This window comes from Hylobates moloch, unplaced genomic scaffold (genome assembly GCF_009828535.3).
Source record: "Hylobates moloch isolate HMO894 unplaced genomic scaffold, HMol_V3 SCAFFOLD_7, whole genome shotgun sequence".
Taxonomy (NCBI): Eukaryota; Metazoa; Chordata; class Mammalia; order Primates; family Hylobatidae; genus Hylobates; species Hylobates moloch.
Genome location: NW_026652282.1, coordinates 12502011 through 12524172, shown reverse-complemented (window position 1 = coordinate 12524172; position 22162 = coordinate 12502011). Strand labels below are relative to the sequence as shown.

At 41.7% G+C, this 22162-nt stretch overlaps 1 protein-coding gene and 1 non-coding gene across 2 annotated transcripts in view; both read right to left on the bottom strand.

Moving 5' to 3' along the window:
- The window catches only part of CA5B (carbonic anhydrase 5B), a 119386-nt gene that overhangs the window by 77921 nt on the left and 19303 nt on the right, over window positions 1-22162 (bottom strand). The gene's annotated exons all lie outside the window — the stretch shown is intronic.
- Window positions 1956-2095, bottom strand: LOC116812353 (small nucleolar RNA SNORA7). The gene has a single exon (XR_004370657.1). It is a non-coding gene; the product is annotated as a small nucleolar RNA SNORA7 (small nucleolar RNA).

Genomic DNA, 22162 nt, shown 5'->3' with positions numbered 1-22162 from the left:
TTCTTTCTTTCTTTCTACCTGGTAACTGGATTGATTGATTGATTTATTTATTTATTTATTTATTTATTTATTTATTTATTTATTTTGAGACGAAGTTTCACTCTGTGGCCCAGGCTGGAGTGCAGTGATGAGATCGTGTTCAAGCAATTCTCCCGCCTCAACCTTCCAAGTAGCCGCGATTACAGGCGCCCGCCACCACGCCCAGCTAATTTTTGTGTTTTTAGTGGAGACAGGGTTTCACCATGTTGGCCAGGCTGGTCTCAAACTCCTGACCTCAAGTGATCCACCTCCCAAAGTGTTGGGATTACAGGCATGAGCCACCATACCTGGCCAGAAATTGCTATTCAGGCGGAACTCTGTCAACCAGGTAGTTAGCCTTGAAACTTAAAAATACATTAACATGGGCCAGTAAGAGAAAAGGCTGGACAATAACCACTGTCAAAACAGCAATAAAAATAATATTAAAAAACAGCAATAAAAAACCTAACTAACTTTACATCCAGCTCTGTTCCAAGCAAAAATAAAAAACATAAACAAAATCAAACCAGTTTTCTGTTGTTTGAGTGCATCTTTGACTTAAAGGACTTGTTATTTCTCTAAATTTGCAGATGTGTTGAGGCTTGAAATTTGAGCCTGTGACTGTTTTACAAGTTCTGAAAGAAAATATTAAACCATCTAAAATGACAGAGGGTAAACTTTCAGTAAATAATTTTGAGCCATTTAGTTGTAGATCTGTTTTCTGTTCATTCCAGTTGCATAAAATATTAGGAATCACTGGGCTCTGTTTGACACATTTTGTCATTATTGCCACTCTTTCGAGTGCTCAATAGCCATCTATGTGTAGTGGCTGCCATATACAGACACAGAACATTCCATCATCACAGAATGTCCCACTGGACAACACTGTTCTATAGCATTAACTTTGATTTTCACAGCTACCAGATTTTTGGGTTGATCAAAACCAACCCCTTTGCAAGACAATGTTTTTAGAGTGAGACAGAGCAGCTCTGGGAACTAAAATAGGAAGTGAAGTACCTGAGTGTTCATTTTGAAAAAACTGCTTTCTAATAACACTTTCTTTATTGCTGGGCCCTTCTGCATAGTTATCTTAAGCTTGAGTAAATCATTCCTAAAGACCTCATTCTAATGTTTTATTAAAGCAATAATAGACTAAAATGGAAATTGTTAATAAAACGGTTTTTATTAAAGTATTTACAGTACATGCTAGAAATATGAACTGATGACACAACTAGTATGTGTCACTTGACCTGTGAAACCATATGTGGGATATAAAGATATGTTCAATTTTATACATTTATTAAGTACCTGTTATATGTCAGATATATGCACAACAGGTGGCTAAACTGCTATAGACATTCTTGTACATGTTTTTTCTGTATGCTTTCTTTTTCTTGGGTATTTACTTAGGAGTAGAAATTTGGGTAGCAGAGTATACATATGTTGAGAGCTATTATCTCTTTCCTTATCCTCTTGTGAGTTGTACACCTTCTAATTAGTATATGTGCTCAATTTCACTTATGCATGGAGGCTCTTTCTTTGAAATGTTTTGAATGCCCTAGGAGAAATACGCTATGTATTTCAATGCACAAGCTTTCAATCTGTTCACACTTGCCCAAGATAAGTTGGTTCCACTGGCAGGATACCCAACCCAATCTAGAACTACATCAATCCTGTTCTGATCTAAATAGCTTGGGGCTTTCTTTTGTGACCAAAACTGGACCCCTACCCAGCCAGCCCAAGCTCTTGGTTTTAAGAGGAATCAATGAAAGGACAGATCAGGTTAAATAATCCTCAAGATCTGAAAAACAATTTAAATATGTGTTCTGGTGACAGTTGGCTAGCGTCTTCATTTTTAAAAATATTGTATTTCTCTTTTTCTCAGACCTATGTTAAAGAAGAATCATGGAAGGAGGGTTTCCTGTCCAGGGATTGAACATTGTTGCAGAGTTTCTTCCAATCACCAGCTACTGAGCAAGCTGGGAATGAAATGGGTACCTCTGCCAGATTTGCTTTTCATCCAGTTTCCAAAGCTGGCAGAATACTATCCACTCTCCAGATGCCATCCTGGGAGGTAGGATCTTCATTTTTATCTGCTGCACTGAGCTAATCATTGTTATCTACACTTGAACAGGCTCATTCATCATCTCTACATTCTGTTAATAAGCCTTCCCTATCTGAACACCATGTACCAACCCCTAATCAACAATAGTCTTTCTTGATTTTCAAGTTCGTAGATTAGAGGTCTTTCTGTGCTTCTGCTACTTAAGCAGGGAAAGGGACCAAGGGGAGAGTGAAACTCAAATTTATTTTTCCTTATATTTATGGAAGTAACTTTGAGGAAAGAGAATCCTAAAATTCTTCACCGAAGTGAGGATTCAGATTTTATCTGTATTTCAGCAAGTTATACTTTTCCTACCTGAAGTTATTACAGATAGTACAAGGGGACATCTAAAGCCAGTTCTTCCTTCATGCCCAAGGGAGTTGTTTCACTGCAACGTAAATTAGTTTGAAATCCATCCTGGCTGGGCACAGTGGCTCACACCTGTAATTCCCAACACTTTGGGAGGCCGAGGCGGGAGGATCACTTGAAACCAAGAATTCAATACCAGTCTGAGTACAAAGTGAGACCCCATCTCTACAAAACATTTTTAAACAATTAACTGGGCACGGTGGTGTGCACCTGTTGTCCCACCTACTTAGGAGGCTGAGTAGGAAGAATCACTTGAGTCCAGGAGTTCAAGGCAGCAGTGACCTATGATCATATCACTGCACTCCAGCCTGGGTGACATAGAAAAACTCTGTCTCCAAAAAAACAAAATCCATCCTATAAGCAAAATAGCCATTAATGACATATGAGACATTCCTTCTAGTTTTCAGTAGTCAATAAGAATGCCTACCCTCACAGACAGTGGTGGCTTCAGATTTTCTTTGTTGATGGGTGGAGAGATTATACGGGACTTGTGTTGAAACTACATTTTGGCAGCAAGCTCCCCTTTCACTGAGATCTCACATTTATATGGAGTGCCTATGAGAGAAGTACTGATGGAACTTATCATGGGTTAATTTCTCCCCAAACCATCCCCTGGGGCCACCACTGTCTACATACTTGCACTTTACTTGTGTGTAGTTGCATGAAAAAATAGCAGCCAACTGCATAGGTCACAGTGACAAAAATGATGGCTGTTGTTAGGCCCACGGTGCATAAAATTTCCCAAGCCAAAATTGGAACACACAAGTGACAACTTGAGTGTCCTTAGGAAATGCTCTTCATGGCATTTGTAGACCAATGGAGAAACTGATGGTGAACACATGTTACAAAGGAAAAGCACTACTAACTACCTTGATAATGATATGATATGGTGGGGTGGGATGGGGGGACTTCTTTATCTTGGGTGGTCAGGAGAAGGCCTTTGTGAGGAAGTGCCATTTAAGCTGGGACTGGATTAACAAAAAGGAGCCTGTGAGAGGAAAAATGTTCCAGGCAGGAAGAGTTGGTTCTTGGCCAGGTGCCCTGCACGGAGGGACATGCTGATCTTGCTGCCAGGCAGTATGAGTTGCAGCAATACTGGCTGTCAAGGCGATGAGTGATGAGTGCAGCTTAATGAAGCAGGATGTGTTTAAGATGCAATTCAGATGCTGGGCTGGATTCCACATGCACTGACATAAAGGAAGCTGCACTCCTACATGAACAGCCTTTTCCTATGGGAAAGGGCACCACATAATGCAAGATGGGATTGAAAATAACTTTGCAAAGAGACTACCTCTCTCCAGTGTGGTGGGTGGATGGAAAATGGGTAGCTTTTAAAATGGGTTAGCTTTTAAAATCTGCCTTCCAGAGGTCTTTTGGTTCCAAAGTGAGACTGAGTGAATTAAAAATTCTGGAGGGTAGCTGTTATAAGCTGAATCTTGTCCTCTACCCTCCCAAATTCATATGCTGAAGTTCCAAACCCCAGTACCTTAAAATGTGACTGTATTTGGAGATAGGGTCTTCAAAAAGGTAATTAAGGGAAAATGAGGTCATGAGGGTCAGCCTTAATCCAATCTGACTTTTGTCTTTAAAAGAAGAGGAGGTTAGGACACAGATGTGCACAGAAAAAGATCACATGAAGACAGGGAGAGAACAGCTATTACAGGGCAAAAAGAGAGGCTTCAGGAGAAGCCAACTCTGCTGATACCTTGCTCTTGGACTTCCAGCTTCTAGACTATGAGAAAATTAACTTCTGTTGTTTAAGTCATCTAGTCTGTGGTATTTGTTATGGCAGCCATAGGAAACTAACACAGTAGAATTATCCTTTCCAAAGACGGATTCAGGGGTCTTGGACATTGGCTGTTTATTTTTCTCTTATTCCTTATTCCATAAATATTTCAGAAAACTTGAAGATACTCTGAAGCTAGTGGCTGCCTCATAGCTGGAGAAGTTTCATGGTGGAAGGTTGGCTTGAGTACCTGTGACTGGGGAGAGAGAGGGCAGTTTTCTGAGGAGTCTACACTTGATATATTTCTGGGGACAAGCAGAGGCTTTGGAAGGGAACAGGATGGAGTCATTGCCTGTTAGACCCATGTCCTTAAGTGAGACAGGGCAAGACAAGGCAGCAGAGTGAGGCTGGAGGTGTACACCCCTGGAGGCAGAGCTGAGGTGGGGTGGAGGAAGTCAGTCAGAGCATGTCACCCATGTCAGGGGAAGATGCAGTGCAGAGGTCCCCGGAGGGGCCCTTGAAGGCCCCACAGGAGCATTCTGAGTGGAGAGCATCTGGACCACCACCACAGAGGACCCCTCACAGCAAGGGGAACCACAAGGGCCCTGGTCCAGGAAGAAGAATTTGGCCTTTCCTTGTCTATCTCACATCCCCATCATTTTGCTTTCCTGTCCCTAAGTGAAGAGAATGAAGCATGGGGGAGGGGGACACAGGCAGGGAGGGAGTAGAGCCCGGAGCAAATGGCTGGAGTCCGCCACTCAGGTCCCTGCTCTGGCCAGAACTGCTCGAAGGAGAGCAGCTGTAGATGAGAGGCAGGAAGGCAGCTTTGGTTAGACTGGCCTGGATGCCTCAGTAGCCGGAAGTGACAGGAAAGCCACACCATCTGCCCCAGATGCTGTCAAGAGGCGAGGAAGAAGGAGCTGACAGAGTGCCCAAAGGGAACAGTGTGAGCAACATCAACCTCTTCCTTCACTGCTGTCCGTGAGGCCAGCCTGTGGAACTACATTGCTGTGGCTGGAGCCACAGGATTAAGTGACCTCTACTGAAAGCCTGCTACGTGCTGGGCACTGAGAGTCAAATGAGGGCTAAGATCAGCAGTCAGCAAACCATGGCCTGTGGGCCAAATCCAGCCTGTTGCCTGCTTTTATACAGCTCACAAGCTGTATAATGATTTTTAATATTAATAAAAACAATAAAAACAATGATTTTTACATTTTTAAATAGTTGGAAAATGAAAAAGATTTGTCATGCCTGAAAATTATCTGCAATTCTAATTTCAGTGTCCACACACCAAGTGTCATTGGAATAGAGGCTTGGTCATTTGAGTATCTATTGCTCACAGGCTGTGTTCTTGCTAGAACAGCAGAGTTGGGTAGTCCTAACAGACAAAGCCTGAAACACTTAGCACCTGGCCCTTCAGAAAAGCTTTCTCATCCCTACAGAAGACCAGGGCCCCTGATCCTACAGGAAGTCCATCTAGTGGGGGATACCTCATGACAATAATTCATTTCCACAACAAATTATGTTTTTGAAAATCTTTAAAATGTAATGTTATATATATTTTTTAGTCCTTAGAGTGAATCTGACTTTGTCTTTCATTAAAAGTTAAGCATCTACCAATTTTACCATTGAATGAAATGAACTAATTTATATGAAGTACTTGGAAGCATATAGAAAAAGCTGTAAGTGTCACATATTATTAATCCGTACGGAATTCCCATTGTGCTATTCTATAGTTGTAGAAATCAGGATGGGCTATGTAATTTGCAGGGCCTAGTGCAAAACGAAAATGGAGGACCCCTTTTTAAATCATTAAGAATTTCAAGACTACAACAGCAGAACATTAAACTATGGGTAAGACCCTCTTAAGAGCACAGGCTTGCGTAAGTGCACATGTCCCATGCTCAAGAAACTGGCCCAGATAAGAATTATACGAAGATGGACTAAATGTGACAGCAACAAGGCACTTCTTTTGAAGTGATTATTTACAAATCTTTATATTAAATGGTTTTCTTGTTATTTGCTGGTTTTCCTTAAAAGTAGAATGGAAGATAGGCCAGGCACGGTGGCTCCTGTCTGTAATCCCAACACTTTGGGAGGCCAAGGCGGGCGGATCACCTCAGGTCAGGAGTTTGAGACCAGCCTGGCCAACACAGTGAAACCCCATCTCTACTAAAAATATATAAATTGGCTGGGCGTGGTGGCACGTGCCTGTAATCCCACCTACTCGAGGCTGAGGCAGGAGAATCGCCTGAACCTGGGAGGCTGAGGTTGCAACGAGCCAAGATCACACCTCTGCACTCCAGCCTCAGCCTGGGTGACAAGAGTGAGACTCCGTCTCAAACAAAACAAAACAAAAAAACAGTAGAATGGTAGATGAAAAAACTTAGCTGATAGAAGAATGCTCTAATATCTATAGGTTATTCTATTTGAGGTTTTCTTGGGACTTACATAGGAAATGTCAACTCTGCAGTTGTTGGTTGAAAAACTGGGTGTTTCAACTAATTATAATAAGATTTAGGCCAGATCTACTAAAACGATGTCACAAGGATTTTACAATGTTGAAAGTAATTTCTAAGGAAGCTATAAAGTTTACTCCATTTCCCAGGTCAACTGGGAAATTTTCTCTCTCCTTCCTTCTCTTATTTATCTACAGCCCCTGACTATTTCTCAGGTCAACTGGGAAATTCATCTGCTTAGTTTACTCAAATATCGGTTTTTAGATAATTTATCATTTTTAGCAAGAGAGGTAGAGGTCTAGCTCAGGCAAGGCTTTCTTTTTCTGAGTTAAATGGTGTAGGATATATAATGGATTTCTTCCTCTACCTAATTATTCAAGGATGAATCTTGTGATCTAAAAAGGAACAATGTGCTGCTGTATCCACAGTACGGGGATTAACAGTCTTGTGCTTGTAAAACAGCAGCCCAGCGCCTATTTAGTTCTTTTGATTTCCAGAAACAAGAGTCCAATTCTTACTACTTTTTGGAGGCAGTTGGCCCTGTCTAGCGCCATTGATGAAAAATGGCAGTGGAGCCAATTCTTAGAGAAACCTTCAGACCAGGGCTTCCCACACTTGAGGAAGGGGAGTAAACGCTTTTACCTCTTTTTCGTGATTTGCTTAAAGAAGACACTTGTGTCTGAGTTAATATAATTTCTCGGTAAAAACAACTGGTCAAAATGATTACTGAAGTGAATTCATCAGACCCATCTATATTTAACACCTTGAAAATGCAGGATTTCTATTTAGTTACACTAATGGTATTTTGGTTTGTTTATTAAAGACATGTCCAGCTGAATAAGTGCTTGTTGGTTAATTTTTCATTCTCTGAAAATCTTGGAGGACATTCAATGTAGTGACATTTGGAAGAAAGACCATGAAGTCACTAGTTGTACAAAATTTATAATGAGAAGAAATGTCTATCCTTTGATAGCTAAAGAAGTTAACTACTGAGCTGTGTTCCTCATGTGACTTCTCTTTTAGCACAAATTTTCTCTCTTTATGTTTACAATTCCTTTTGGCTACCTCAATCTACAGTATATTCAGGATTCTTCTTTCACTATAGTTTTTGTTATAATGTGTCTCTGAATATTTGTATCTGGGTAGAGGATGTTTCAAGAAAGTAATCTCTCTTCCTTCTTCCCTCCCTTATTAATGCAGCTCCTACGCAACTAAATGTTTGACAGGGTCTCTTGGGGAAAAATTCCAGAAACAGTGAGATGTTAACCTTTTGTCATCCATCCACTCACTTCACAATCACTTACTGAATGGCCCACATGGGCCAAGCTTCAGGAATACAGGGGCTCACTGCACAGGAAAGACTTGGGTCTCATGTTCTCATGTCCCAGGGCACAAAGAAATCTATTTGTTGATGATGGACAAAGTATTTGATAGTCTCCCTAGTGACCCTGCAACTGATCAAATTAAAATAGGTGCTCTTTGCTTGGAGGCCATGAAGTTCAAATCAGGGCAGGGATTAGAGACCCTCCTGACAAAGAATGCAGACAAGCCATGTGAAATCTAGAAGCGGTTTGTCCTCCCCATGTCCTGGATCTATTCTCACACAGGGCATGGAACTATGTACAAATTCTGCCACCATGGGGGTTACTGGCTTCCACTTTGGTATTTAATGCTCTGGTGGGCTCAAGACTCTGGTCTTGGTTTTCAAGAGTCTTAGCATCACTAAACTCCTGCATGGGATGGGGCACAGAATCTAAAGGCCGCTGTAGTAGGAACTCTTTTCCTAACCATATCCCTAACCATACTGGCTAATCAAGGTTAGCTCTTAGTAAATAGTTGTGAGTGAATGAAGCATGTTTAACATCCTGGCTCTTAAACCAGAGGCCTGTCTATTGAGGTGCAGTGGATGCAAGAAAACAGTGTCCCACCCACCACCCCCAATTTCTTTCTCTTTTTCACCTCAGTCCCACAGGAGGATGCTCCCATGGTGGATTTGGCACACAATGGCCAGAGTAGAAGCAGTTCCCTGTTGCCTGGGTGTTAGCTCTTGTTGGACCTTGGTTTCTTACTCTTGGGGAAGCCAAGTTATCAGTTAGTTTCTGAAAGCATCATCCAAGCAAGTAGGAAGCGCCAGCCCAGAGTGTGTCTCCATCTTCATATACAGCCTTTGCTGCCTTCGGAGCAGGGCTAGGCTTTCCCCTGGCCCCCTTCCCACAACATTGCTACTGTGGGAAGTGGCTTATTAATTCCTAGTTCAACTGCCTGTATGTGAACAAAATATAAACACATCTCTACAGGTATATTTTTATGACTGCTATTTATTGAGCCCAAGGTAAATTGTTTTCTTAAAATCTGAGATTTTACTACTCTTGGCAGCACCATCATGTAGGAGGGATGTTTAGTATTCTTCCATTAAAGAAGACCCTAAGCAAGTAAAACTATTCATCTTTTTTCCTAATGCCAATCCTGTAAGAAACGACAGAAACGGTGCTACTTAAGGCATTAGTATAGTGGATGGCATAATAACAAACATATGAAACATGTGAATATAGAAAAAAGCTAAGTTTTGGCTCTGTCATGCAATGGACAGTGCATTGGACATCTAGAAAAAAGCCAAGTTTTTAAAATTTTGAATAATTACTAAGACTATTCTTGTAACATATGGGTGCCAATGTCTTAAAAATTTTTTTTTTGAGACAGGGTGTTATTCTGTCACCCAGGCTGGAGTGCAGTGGTGCAATCACGGCTCACTATAGCCTCAACCTCCTGGATTTGAGCAATCCTCCTGCCTCAGCCTCCCGAGTAGCTGGGACTATGGGTGCATGCCATCACATCCAGCTAGTTTTTAAAATTTTTTTTTTGTAGAGATAGAGTCTCACTGTGTTGCCCAGGCTGGTCTCAAGCTGTTGGGCTCAAGCAATCCTCCTGCCTCAGCCTCCCAAAGTGTTGGGATTACAGGCATGAGTCACTGCACCTGGCAGGTGCCAATATCTTGCATTTGAATATATCTCACTATTTTCAAAGTATATTTCTAGCTGTTATGTCATTATCAATGATGCCAATCAGAACTTGTAATTTATCCAGTGCTTTATGTCATTATCTGTAGTTTATAGTGCCTGGGCAACTTTTTCAGTAACTGCTTAGCCCTTGCTAAAATACATCTATCTATCAATTTATAGATATACACATGTATTAGTCCGTTCTCACACTGCTATAAAGAGCTACCTGAAACTGGGTATTTTATAAAGGAAGGAGGTTTAATTGACTCACAGTTCCACATGGCTGGGGAAGCCTCAGGAAACTTACAATCGTGGTGGAAGGCAAGAGAGAAGCAAAGCCACGTTTTTACATGGTGGCAGGTGAGGGAAGGGGGAAGAGCCCCTTTTAAAACCATAGGATCTGGCTGGGCATTTTGGCTCACACCTGTAACCCCAGCACTTTGGGAGGCTGAGGAGGGTGGAACACCTGAGGTCAGGAGTTCGAGACAAGCCTGATCAACATGGTGAAACCCTGTCTTTACTAAAAATACAAAAATTAGCCATGCATGGTGGCATGCACCTGTAGTCCCAGCTACTTGGGAGGCTATGGCAGGAGAATTGCTTGAAACTGGGAGACGGAAGTTGCAGTGAGCCAAGATCACACCAAGGCACTCCAGCCAAACAAACCAAAAACCAAAAACAAACAAAAAACCATCAGATCTCATGAGAACTCACTATTATGAGAACAGCATGGGGGAAACTGCCCCCTGATCCAATCACCTCCCACCAGGTCTCTCCCCTGACACATGGGGATTACAATTTGAGATGAGATTTGGGTGGGAACACAAAGCCAAACCATATCAATACATATACATATATATGTCATAACTTAAAATAATTTTAGATTCAAAAAATAGTTGCAGAGATACAGAGTTGCTGTGTAACAACGGTTCTGAATCTGGGGCAATTTGTGCCCTTTCCCTACTCCAGAACATTTGGAACTATACAGAAGTACTTACTGTTGGGTTTCACTATTTGGCCAGGTAGGGGGTTTTGGTGAAAGGGATGTACTGCTGGCATGTGCAGGCCAGGGATGCTGGTAAACTTCCTACAAAGCATAGGATGGTTCCCTCAGCAATGAGGTGGCCCCAAATGTTGAGGTTGTGAAAGCCTGCTCTGGCCCCTTCACCCAGTTCCCCTAATGCTATTATTATACCTAACCAGGATGCATCCATTACAACAGGCGATTAGATCTCCTCCTCCTTAGTCTTCCCAACTCTGTGTTTCTCAGTCTTTCCTTATTTTTCATGACCTTGGTGCTTCTGAAGAGGGTTGGTTGGGTATTTTGTAAAAGTTCTCAACTGGATATTATCTGCTGTTTTCTCATAATTTAGCCAGAACATAGTGATTATTGGAGACGAAAATGAGGTGAAGTGCCCTTCTCAGCATATGGTGTCAGGGTCCCTGATACGCACATGACATCACTGTTAAGTTCACTTTGTTCCCTTGGATCACGTGGTGACTGCCAAGTTTCCCTTTCCAAACTGTAACTGTCAGAAGGGAATCTCTAAACCCTTATACTTAGGGGGAGGAGACTTAAGCTTCACTCCTGGAGGGAGGAGTGTCAAGCAATTTACGGACTTGTGTTATCACAAACTCACTATTATATTTTAATACAACTGACAGCTCAGATGTGTCTTGTGGAAAGCAGCTTTGGGGTTAATGCCCACAAAAAGCTACGTCAAATGAGCAAGACAGCATTTCAAAGAACTAATCATTCTGTAAACTCTAAAACTATACAAAGAATAAAATTTCTAAAAGTGAAGTAATTCACAATAAGAAAGTAATATGAAAAAAATAAAAAAAGAAAGTAATATGAAGCCCAAATAAATGAATAATTACCAGCCCTTGCTGAGTAACTATAGATGGTTGTTAGAAAATTTTTGGCAAGAAGCAGGCAAGTGGAGTGTGAAAATAAATGTCAAAGATTTAGAAGTCTTTCTCGCCTCAGCATCGAGAAATGCTGAGGGGTTGTTTTGGAGCCATATCCATGACTGGAGAGTGCTGTGGTATTTAGAGGGTGGGGATTAATTATGTGGGACTGTCCTGAGCCTTAGACAAATAATTAATGTTGTCTTAGACAAATAATTAATGTTGTCTAAGGCTCAGGACAGTCCTACATAACAAGGAATATCCCGCTCAAAATGCCCAAAGTGTCACCATTGATGCACACAGAGCCCAAGCCCCTTCTTGTACCTCATTCACATTGCAATGCCTTGTCAATCCCAGAGATGGGGGAGTGGAAAATTTCAGACTAAAAGCTAGATTTTTAGAGCTTCAGTCCAGGACTTTTTGTGTGTAACCGAAACTGTCTCCATTGAAAATGTAAGGTTTAATATTTTCAGCAACAATTTAAATCTTATGGGAATCTTTATTTCTAAGTAGATAAAATATCTTCATTTTATTTGTGTGGTACTCTATTAAAGCATGAGTTGCCACCAAAGAAAACACTGAAACATTTGATGAACTTGCATACATAGTAAGAGAGTGTCATTCCATGGTAATTGGGACAAGGAGAGTATTTGGGGCCCCAGATGGGTTGAGAGTTTAATGCAACCCTCCCTATTTTTCTTTAGCGCACTCGCCTTCCTCCCCTCCACCAGCATGCAGTGTATGCATTTATTTACTTGTTTATCGTCTGTCTCCAACCCCTTAGACAGCAAGCTCCATGTGAAGGGAATTTGCTTTAGTTTATGGCTATATTCTATGACTCTCTAAAGGGGAATACCATGCAATTCATGTTTGAACAGTATTTAAAGAGGCTTTAGATAAAAGTAACAATATGGGTAAGGTATCCAAATTACCTCCTACCTGGTTTCTGGCCTCCTCTATCATGCCAGAAATAATATCTTATATTTTTTATATAATTTATATGATGAAATCTTTATATTAAACAATATAGATTACATATTAATATTTCAAAATACCTCAATCTTATATTTTAATTCATATATAATGAAAAATTGCTATATAAGTATGTAAATAAGATATAAATATGAATTAAATTATAAGCACTATATTACGTAATAAAATATATTATTTGAATAAATGGCATTGTGCTACAGAAAATACTTCCAATCTTTTTCATATGAAAGTACTTTTGAGATTTATCCTTTTTTTAAAAAAATGTAGCTCTTAGCTCAGTGGTTGCCACGAGCAGGTGACTTTGTCCTTCAGGGGATATTTGGCAACTCCTGGAGCCGTTTCTGTTTGTTTTTTTTTTCTTGAGACGGAGTCTCGCTCTGTTGCCCAGGCTGGAGTGCAGTAGCACAATTTCAGCTCACTGCAATTTCCGCCTCTTGGGTTCAAGTGATTTTTGTGCCTCAGCCTCTTGAGTAGCTGGGACTACAGGCATGTGCCACCACACCCGGCTAATTTTTGTATTTTTAGTAGAGACAGGGTTTCACCTTGTTACCCAGGCTGGTCTCCAAGTCCTGGCTTCAAGTGACCCACCTACCTTGGCCTCCCAAATTGCGGGGATTATAGGCCTGGAGCCATTTTTGATTGTCACAACTGCTGGTGGTCCTAATGGTATCTGGTAGACAGATGCCAGGTTTGCTCTTAAACATCCTACAATACACAGAGTATCCTCACACAGAGTTATCTGGCCTGATTCTGCTGATGTTGAGAAACCCGGCACTATTTCTTTCCTGTTCTTTTTATTTGAGTCTCGTTCTGCCACCCAGGCTGGAGTACAGTGGCGTGATCTCAGCTCACTGCAACCTCTGCCGCCTGGACTCAAGCGATTCTCCTACCTCAGCCTCCTGAGAAGCTGGGACTACAGGCGCGCAACACCAAGACCCGGCTAATTTTTGTATTTTTTGTGGAGATAGGATTTCACCATGTTGTCCAAGCTGGTCTCAAACTTCTAAACTCAAAGCGACCTGCCCACCTCAGCCTCCCAAAGGGCTGGGATTACAGTCGTGAGCCATCGCACCTGGCTTTCATCTGTGGAACAGTATTCCCGTGACAGCATATACTATATTTACTTTAGTCCCGTACTGATGGACATTTGGGTTGTTCCAATTCTCTGCTATGGTGACGAGTGCCGCAAAGAACATCCTCACCAGTGTCTGTGCATGTGTGCTACAGGGTTTCTGGTAGCTGCGTTTTCTGTTCCAGGAATCACTTCCAAATGCCATTCCAGAGTGGCTGGACTCCTTGCTTCCACAGTGTCACCTGGGATTCCAATTCCATGCGTCTTTACCAGCCCTCGGTATTATTTTTAAATTGTTGCCAATTTGAAACGTTTAAAACAGTAGCTCATTTGTAACAATTTTGCATTTCCTGATTGCTAGTAAGACCAGACCACAGGAATCATTCACACCCCCAGCATTCTAGAAAACTGGTGAAAATGTTTTCTGTCCAGCATGCGCCACTTCATTTGGTTTGTCCCTACGTCTTTGATATGTATTAGAAAACCGCACATTTTGGGGGACTAGGCTTGCCTGTTTCTGCCAGTAGAGGTCACTGTTCCTCAGTGGTTCTCCACCAGTATGACTTTTGACATCTCTACCCTCCCAGGGAGCATTTGGCAACGCCTGGAGCCATTTTTGATAGTACTGCGAGTGTGCTGCTGGCACCTAGAAGTGAGAGGCTAGGGATGTTGCTAAGGCCCTGCAATGCATAGGACAACGTCCACCTCCCCCTTCCCTCTCCCCCGGCCCACAAGAAAGACCCATCTGGCCCAAGTAATAGTGCCAAGCTGGAGAAACCATGGTGTCGTCTTTGGAAGAAAGAATACGACAATCTCTATGATAATAAAGACACTTATTATTATTAACAACAAATATTTTATTGTGGAAACTGGGGAGAAGCATGCCTTCTGTCCCCAGGGAGAAGGCAGGAGCGAATGGGCTAGGGCAAGGGAAGGGCTTTAAGGGAGAGGAGAGGTGGGCCTGGGGCTCGCTGAGTGGTCGGCTGGAGCAGTGGGAAGTGCCCTGGTGGGGCCAGTGGCTGGTGTGGGGGTGGAACCGCGGTCAGTAGGGTGAAGGTGCTGAGGGCTGGAGGCTCAGGAGGTGGTGGCAGGGGCCTGACTCTTGGAGCCGGGCAGCAGGCTGGGTGTGCTCAGAGGCTCATGGCCCCCCTGGCGAACCTCCTTCCAAGTACAGGCAAGCCTGAGGTGTCAGGGCAGAGCTACCCGCAGGCCCAGCACTCCTGTGGTGGCTCAGCGACCGGGCGCCTGGCGGCCGCATATCCTCACCAGGGCAGGCGGCCACCAGGAAGGATTGAGACAACGCTGCCTGGGAGTGCTCAGCGGCCTAAACCTGGGTACAACGGAACGGGCCACTCCGTTTCTCATCACAGACTTGAAGGCAGATGGCCTGGGCGTCGGACTCCCTCTGAGCTCGGGTGGGGCAATTTTCACGGTCACCAGGCTGCAGACAGGCTGTGGGGGTGGCGGGTGCTCCAAAGCCATCACTTCATGCAGGCCAGGCGAGCCTTGGAGACATCAGGCCTGATGTTGCTCAGCAGCGGCAGCCTGTTGGGAAAGCACCTCCAGGCCTTGGGGACCATCTCTCAGGACGCAGATGCGGGCGTAGTCCCAGCTGGGAGGAGCGGTGGGGAGGAGCGGTGGGGAGGGGCTGGATGCGGACCCAGCGCTTCCTGTGGAAGTAGGTGACCTTGCAGTTCTCCTGGACCTGGGAGCTGAGGAAGGGCCTGGACTGCAGAACCCAGTGCTTCTGGGCGGGGCGCGGCTTTCTGGCCCAGGGCCAGCCCAGGAAGCGGCTTGGGCCTTCCAGTACACACTAGGCTGCCAGAAGTTTCCAAAATCTGTGGTCAAGGCCACAGATCAAATGTCAGGGCTCAGTGACCAGCGACTGTTGGCATCAAAATGTTGGAAAGCGCATGAGGTGCCATGTGCCGGGTAGTCTGTCCACCAAGTGTTGCTTGGGGTAGGAGGCCACGGCCAGGCCAGAGCTTTGCGGCGTACAGCTGCAGAAGGGGCGGGTGGCACCCCATGCTGCCTGGCGGACCAAGGAGGCTCAAGCCTCAATCCTTCCTACTCATGGTCCCAGACACTCAGCTCTGGGCAGAGGGGCCTGGCAGCTGCCTCTACTTTTGTACCTGACCTTTAAAGGCAGAACATAGAAGAATTTCTGCCAGGTCCTGAAAACTGCAGATACCTGTTGACAGAAGGGTGCTCTCTTTGATCAGTGTGAAAATGATCACAATACACTTGGAGGCTCTTTTAAGGAAAAACAAATCATTTGCTCATATTCGTCTAGGATGGCTGTTAATATCACTTTTTGCAATTTTGCTCTTAAGAAAATGGTGAAAGCCATCAGGATTTATGTTTTAGTACCTGTAATGCTGATTTTATGTTGACCCTCATAATTTTCAGTGTTCACACAGCCATATATACATAATCTTCTCTGAACACTAATGCCATTTCTGTCATTTCTATTGGTAATCCTGGAGTAGAGTGAGGCACATTTTCCACTAATAGCTGAAAAGATCTAACTTCAAAAACAAAGAATCCAAAGGCTGCTTAGTAACTGTAGTGCTTAAGTTTACAGTCTGTTCAAGGTGGTGTGAAAAGCTTTTTTGGGGGGACATTTCCCTCAAAAGCACGTGCAGAAGGAACCTACTGACCCTCTGGAATGCCAGAATCGGGAAGAGACAAAAAAGTCGCAACCAGCTGAAGATTGGGCAATAGATTTGGCCCAGACTGAGGCAGATGGGTGAATAGTAAAGACAATAAATAGAGCTTAATGAGGAAGCATCAAATGCTTTTTGAGGTCAGAGGGGGCCAAGTGTTTTTGCAATGCAGGGTTGGGGTCAGCCAGTAGTTGCAGGGGAATGAGATCCCTAACACTCTCCTCTCACCAATGAATTCCTTTGGTTTTTTGCCTGATTCCTTATTTATGGAATGATCTCTAGGTATATGATTTTCAAAATCTAGAGATATTCCTACAGTATAATTCGGTTTAATTTTCTTCTAAAGACAGTTCTCATAATGAGTGGAGTGACTTTTTATTCATATCTAAGACATCTCAAGATAATGGCATCAGAGTGGGTATAGACTTTTTTTTTTTTTTTTTTTTTTTTTTTGAGATGCAGTTTCGCTCTTGTTGCCCAGGCTGTAGTGCAATGGCGTGACCTTGGCCCATTGCAACCTCTGCCTCCCGGGTTCAAGCAATTCTCCTGCCTCAGCCTCCCGAGTAGCTGGGATTACAGGCACCCAACACTACGCCCAGCTAATTTTTTGTATTTTTAGTAGAGACGGCGTTTCACCATGTTGGCCAGGCTGGTCTTGAACTCCTGACATCAGGTGATCCGCCCGCCTCAGCCTCCCAAAGTGCTGCAATTACAGGCATGAGCCACCGTGCCCGGCCTAGACTTCTTATAATGTATTTTTTTTTTCCAATGTCTATAGAATTTCCCATATCCTTTTTGCAATATAAGCCAGTGGTTGTTATTCTGTTTGTGGCTAAAGACTCTCTGACAAACCACAATTTTGTCCTGGTGAGGTATAGGCAGTCATAAGTGAATCATCACTAAATATGCCTTCTACTGGTTAATCAAGGTGTTGATTAGTTAAAAGCCATTCTCATAGACACTGAAGATGTCTGTTTCTTCTTCTCATACACCAAGAGGTACAGCATTGCATTGGTTAGTTGATATTAGGGATTAGTGTCTATCAATGGTGTTCAACAAGGGGTGAGTTTGCAATTGACAGTGGAGAATGTCTGGAGGCATTTTTGGTTGTCACGACCTAGGGAGGTGAAACTATAGGCACTCAGTGAGTCGAGGCCAGGGATGCAACTAAACATCCTGCAATGCACAGGACAGTCCCCACAACCAGGAATGATCTGCCCTCAGTGTCAGTGGTGCTGAGGTTGAGACCTTTCATCCAGCCTCCTCTAATGTTATATAATCACAATGCATTCATCAAACTAAGAAATTAACATTGGGTTGATACTATTAAGTAAACTCCAGACTTTAGATTGCCCAAGTGTCCTTTGTCTTCTCCAGAACCTACTCCTCCTTGGTCTCCTTCACTCTTGAGTTTTTCTGCCTTGTTTTTCATGACCTTGATGCTTTTGAAGATGGCTGGTGATGTATTTTGTAGAAGTCCTTTTTCAGTTTGGTTTTGTCTTTTCTCATGATTTAGATGAGGGAATACAAATTTTGGAGGAGGAATGCCATAGAGGTGACTGGTATTTAAGTTGTTTTGCAAACAATGGTGCAAAGAATAACTATGTATATGTATTATTGTTTAGGTCTGCAGTTTACGTGTAGGATAAATTGCTATTTGGTAAACTGCACTCTGATAGCTACTACAATAGTACCAACTTAGCATTGTATCTTCCTTTGATATTGTAATTAACTATTAGTAAAACAACATACTTCTTAGTCTATTATCTCTTTATTCATGTGTCATTACCACCTACCAGTAACACATGAGGCTGCCCATGCTCCACACTTGTACCAGCACTGTGAGCAATACAATTTTGGGGTTTCTGCTAATCTGATATGTGAAAATTCATATTTCAGTGTAGTTTTATAGCTTTTTATAAGCAAGGTTGGAAATTTTTTCACATGGTATTGGGTTTCTTGTTTCCTTAACTGTAAGCTGTCTGTTTATACCATTTGCTGTTGATTATCTAAAAACTGATTTCTAGAAACTCTTTGTATATTAGGGCAATTAACTCTGTTTTGTTCACTATGATGTCTCAAACACCTAGAAGAGTAGCTGGCATATAGTAGGCATTCAATAAATAGTAGCTGAATGAGTGAACAGAGTTGCAAATGTTTTCCCTGTTTGTCATTTATCTTTTGTTTACAGTGATTTTCATCAGAAAGGATTTTAAAATTTTTATATGTAGTCTAATTGCTAGTTGTTTTCTTGATTACTTCCGGGTTTTGATTTATAGTTAGAAAAGCTTCCTCCATTTGGATGTATGAAAGAATTTTCCTATGCTTATCCTCGTACTTTTATGGTATTTTTTTACCTTTAAAGTTTTGTTCCATCCAGAATATATTTTTGTCAGGATTGAATGATGGGTCCAACTTTTTCTCCTAAATGCCTGCTCAGTTGTCCCCCAATACCATTTACTGGATTTATCTTTTCCTGCATTGAGCTGAGATGCTATCTTGACCATAAAGTAAATTCGCATGTATTTGGCCATATTTCTGAACTATTTTCTTCCCTTGATTTATCTTCCTATTCACGTGCTAGTATCATACTATTTAATTATTGTGGCTTTAAAGCCTTATGGGTCTAATCATTCCTTATTTTCTCCTTCAGAATTTTTCCAGCTATTCATGCTTATTTGCTTTTCCACATGAACTCTAGAAGTACTATATCTAGTTTTAAAATTCTGTTGGTATTTTTATTAAAACCATATTAAATTTATGGAATCACAACTTAAGGAGAGTTGACATCAAAGGTGTCTATAATATCTTCCTATGTAAAAACAGGGTATGAATTTTATAAAGTCAAGTCTTCTGTGTCCCTCAGAAATGTTTTATAGTTTTCTTAACATTTTATGTTGTTTACTAACATTATTTTAGTTTCTATTATAAGTAGGTTTCCTTCTTCTGTTATGTCTTCTAACTAATTGTGAGTTATATATACCAAAGGAATTGATTTCTATAAATTGACATGGCACTCCACTAATTGCTGAATTATCTTTGTAGGAGTTTTTAGTGCTTCTCTAATGTTCTTTATGTTTTTTGGTGTAACTTTATTGGCTCCTGCCAGAGGTTAATTCAATTAAATTTAATATATAGTATGCTAATAATCATGGATTTAATGATATCCTTTCCACATTAAACATACTATTTATTTTTGAGCTGAGATAAATCTACTTCATCCAGTTAGGGAATTCTTCATTTCTGTTTTATTAAAAAAATTTTAAAGGGATGGTGGGTTTTGTCTAATGTATTTTAGGAAATCTATAGAAATGATCATATAGATTTGTTGATGGGATGAAATCCATTAATCGTAAGTATATCATTCTTAGTACTGAACCGTCTTTGGATTACTGGAATAAACCCTACCTGGACAAAGTATCTATTTCTTCTAATGCACTGCTAGATTCTATTTCTAGTATTTTATTTAGCTTCTTCTGTTGTTGTTACATATTTTTTAGAGATATTGGCCTATTGTTATTTTTTGGGGGTAGGATGGTCTAATCTTTGATAGGTTTTGGTATCACTGTTATCCTGGCTGCATAAAAAAGAGGCTGGAAGCTTTTAGTCAATAAAAATCCAATATAACAAGTAAACGCAGTTATTATTACAGTTTAGTTTATGAATTAAACAGGATTTTGTGTGCTGATGTAGTAAGCACCACAGACTTAGTTTCTAAGAGAAAAATAATTCCCAAGTTTCAAACAACTGACTTACATGAAAATTTCTGGATGAATATTGTTGGAGTCTGTCTTTATCCTGAGATTCTACAGCAAAACTCCCTTAAGGATTTTAAAGGGTTTTGAATATACCCATTTCCAGCCTTCATTTTTTTTTAAAAGGGTCTTAATTTTCATAGAGAATCTACACAATGCATGTATAATAAAAACATTATGTCACTGTCAAATATAGATGTAAAAAGCTTGTGTTCTTCTATGTTTTAACTCTTCTCTCTAGCTAATTTGAAATATCTCTAAATTCATGTCCAAACTGAGATAAGACGTTGGTACACTTCAATAAAAATGTATAAGCATTACAAGATGTTAAAACGGATGCCATAGTCTGAGCCCAGCCTTGTTTCAAAAGGGGAGATGAGGATTTCCTTAGATGAAAATTGTGGAGAGAACGTACCTGATCATGATCAACCTCTACTGGCTGGTTCTTAATGATAAAGGTGATGGACTCAAGACAGGGCTGCACCAGGGAGATACTGGACCTACTTGGGTCCAGTAATCTAGACAGGTGGGCACCAGGCAGGAAGTGCCAAACGACCCAAATTCCATGAGAGCGTCCTGGCCAAGAGACTGGGTCACTGAGTCACTATATTTAGTAGTGAAAACCACTCAGGAATCGGACGCCGAGGTGATGGTTCTCAGGGAGTATCTGGAGATCAGCAGTGGTCCAGAGGAGTTCCAGGCCCTTCTGGGCAGCTACCTGAAGAATCGCTGCTTAGGATGGAATCATGCCCAGCCTTTGTTTCTGCAATTAACTGTGTATTTTTTATATTCCCCAGTGGGAAAACAGCCAAAACCATTTGATCTCTCAATTCTAGTGAGGTTCCAGCACGTAGTCTCCTCTAAGTATTGTTGGGAGGTATTAGACAGTGGCCAGTGCATAAAGAAGGAGGCTTCACTTCTTCAAGGGAGACTGAGAATTTTCCTTTTAAAATGCAATGCAGAAAAACAAATAACCCCATTAAAAAATGGACAAAGGACATGAACAGACATTTCTCAAGACATACAAGTAGCCAACAAACATGAAAAATGCTCCTCATCAGTAATCATCAGAAAAGTACAAATCAAAACCACAACGAGATACCATCTTAAAACAGTCAGAATGGCTATTATTAAAAAGTCAAAAAACAACAGATGTTGGTGAGGCTGTGGAAAAAAGGGAATGCATATACACTGTTGGTGGGAATGTAAATTAGTTCAGCCACTATGGAAAGTAGTTTGGAAATTTCTCAAATAACTAAAAACAGAGCTACCATTCAATGCAGCAGTACCATTATTGGGTATAAACCTAAACGAAAATAAATCATTTTGCCAAAAAGACACATGCACTCATATGTTCACTGTCATACTATTCACAATAGCAAAGACACAGAATCAACCTAGGTGCCCATCAGCGGTGTACTGGATAAAGAAAATGTGGTAATATATACACGATGGAATACTACACAGCCATAAAAAATGAAATCATGTCCTTTGCAGCAACATGGATGCAGCTGGAAGCCATCATCCTAAGCGAATTAATGCAGGAACAGAAAACCAAATGCTGCATGTTCTTGAGAGAACTAAACATTGAGCACACAGATATAAAGATGGGAACAATAGACACTGGGGGTTACTGGAGGGGGGAGTGGGTTAAAAAACTACCCATTGGGTACTGTGCTCATTACCTGAGTGATGGAATCTGTACCCCAAACCTCAGCATCATGCAACATACTTATGTAACAAACCTGCACATGATACACCCGTAACTAAAATAAAAGTTGATAGAAACAAAAAAATGAAATGCAGATCAGGAGGAGCCAGAAACCTGGACTAAAAGGGGAGAGAGGAAAACAGAGGGAAATGCAGAGGAAAGGAGGTGGAAAGAGGTGGGGACCAGAAGGATACAGTGGGGGATGAGAGGGAGGAGAGAATATATGGGCCTCCAGAGCACAGCCCTTTGAGATTCTGAATATAGAAGAAATAATCTTGGGGGGCTAGACAAAGGCATCCAACCTGAAGGATGTGGGTCATTGTTCTTTCCAGCTGGACAAAGCAAGTTTCTGTAGAACTGCTCTCTGCTCCCTGCCTGT